Source organism: Lipotes vexillifer, unplaced genomic scaffold (assembly GCF_000442215.2).
Source record: "Lipotes vexillifer unplaced genomic scaffold, Lipotes_vexillifer_v1.1 scaffold1429, whole genome shotgun sequence".
In the NCBI taxonomy this organism is placed as follows: domain Eukaryota; kingdom Metazoa; phylum Chordata; class Mammalia; order Artiodactyla; family Lipotidae; genus Lipotes; species Lipotes vexillifer.
Window position 1 is genome coordinate 392,484 of NW_006787152.1, and position 2,214 is coordinate 394,697.

Below are 2,214 nucleotides of genomic sequence, written 5' to 3' on the forward strand. Positions count from 1 at the left end.
AAGTATTTGTGTTTCCTATTAACATTAGAAAGTGGAGTTATGAAACAGAACAGTGATGGTTCCTATGTAATGGCTTCACTGAGATATAATTTACAAGGCAAAAAATTCACTGTTAAAAGTACACAATTCAGTGGGTTTTAGTGTATTTACAGCGTTGTGCAATCATCATCATAATCTAATTTCAGAACATTTCATACCCTCCAAAAGAAACCTGTACCTATTAGCTGTCACTCCCCACCTTCCCTCTCTCCAGCCCCTGGCAAGCACTAATCTACTTTCTGTCTCCCTGGATTTGCCTTTTCTGGACCTTTCATACAAATAAAGTTGTACAGTATGTGGTCTTTGGTTACTGGTGTTACAGCTTCTTCTTGATTAATTTTTACATGAATAGTAGCAAGTAGAAATTAAAAGACTTCTTTGTTAAATTATCTCATTGGTTGACTTTAAAAGGATCCACGTAAGATCTGAGTAGAAGGGAATGGTTAAATGCCATATTCTTTTTCAGCAAACATTAAGCAAATAAATCATGCAGTTTGAACACATTAATGCATAACAGCCTTTCCTGTTCATTTATTTTCTCTGGATCCGGTCCTCGGCATTTGGCTGCATCATGAAGAAACTCCTTCCAGCACTGAGAGTGTCCTTGACTTTAGCCAAGGCCCGACACATTTGTTCCCATAGCAAAGCCTACTGTGTACAGAGCGGCCCCCTTCATGAGGCTGGACAACACGACAAGAGTGCCTAGTAGAGATGCGGGAGATTGGTTCCAGCCCTCACTCTGCCACCAAACCTCAGGCGTTAGAAGAATCAAAGGAGATGAATGAACCTGAAACGGCTTTGGAAAGTGTTTACATGTCAGTTAGGAATCTTGGGTCATAGGACTGAAATTGCTGGATCGTAAGGCAATTCTTTGTTTCACTTTTTGAGGAATCGCTAATCTATCTTCCACAGAGGTTGCTCCATTTTACAGTCTACCAGCAAGGCATGAGCGTTCCAATTTCTCCACGTCCTTGCCAACACTTACATTCCCTTAAAAAATTATACCTAGTTGGGCTTCCCTGGTGGTGCAGTGGTTGGGAGTCCGCCTGCCGAGGCAGGGGACGTGGGTTCGTGCCCCGGCCCAGGAAGATCCCACATGCCGCGGAGCGGCTGGACCTGTGAGCCATGGCCACTGAGCCTGCGCGTCCGGAGCCTGTGCTCTGCAACGGGAGAGGCCACAACAGTGAGAGGCCCAAGTACTAGGACTCAAATCCAGGTTATATTGTAATTGCCAAATTATTGTTTGGGTAATTGAATAATTTTTGCTAGTAGAAAAGAGTAAAAAAAAAAAAAAAAAAAAAAAAAAAAAAAAAAAAAAAATTTATATCTAGCTTAATAGATGTGAAGTGGTAGCTCATTATGGTTTTGATTTGCACTTTCCTAATGACTAATGAGGTTGAGCATCTTTTCAAACTTTTGTATATCTTCTTTGGAGAAATGTCTACTCAAGTCCTTTTCCCATTTAAAAATCCTAATTGGGTTATTTGCCTTTTTGTGTTGACTTGCAGGAGTTCTTTATGTATTCTGGGTATTAAACACTATCAGACATATGATTTGCAAACACTTTCTTCCACTCCATAGACTGCCTTTTTACTTAATAATTTCCTTTGATGCATAAAAATTTTTAATTTTGGTGAAATCTAAGTCATCCATTTTTTTCTTCTGTTGTTCTTGCTTTTTGGTATTATATCTAAAAGACCATTGCTTAATCCACAGTCATGAAGTGGTACACCTATGTTTTCTTCTAAAAATATTATAGTTTTAAGGTGCCTTGTTAGCGCAGTACGTAGGGCATCAGTCACATAAAAATATAGTTTTAGCTCTTACATTTAAGTCTTTGATTTTGAGTTACGTTTTGTATACGGCGTAAAGTAAGGTGGTTTTTACATTTTTAAATAGTTACATTTTAAATGGTCAAATAAAGGTACTATGACCTTGGTAATATGCTCACTTTTGTCTCTTGACTCATGAAGCCAAAATATTTACTCTCTGGCCCTTTATAGAAAAGTTTGCCAACCTCTGTGGCCAGATGGAGTCCTTGCAAATAGAGCGCTTAATAAATGTGTAACAAATAGATTCATTCAACAAATATTTAACTCTTCTAATGAGTGCAATTATGGGGTGGGGGAGGGGTTTCAAAGATCGAGTGAGAACTCGTTACATCCAAGCAGGAAT

The 2,214-nt window shown here is 38.8% G+C and overlaps 1 pseudogene; it reads left to right on the forward strand.

Moving 5' to 3' along the window:
• The first annotated feature begins 750 nt into the window (after positions 1–750).
• Positions 751–2,214, forward strand: part of LOC103083877 (grpE protein homolog 2, mitochondrial pseudogene) — a 5,611-nt pseudogene continuing 4,147 nt past the window's right edge.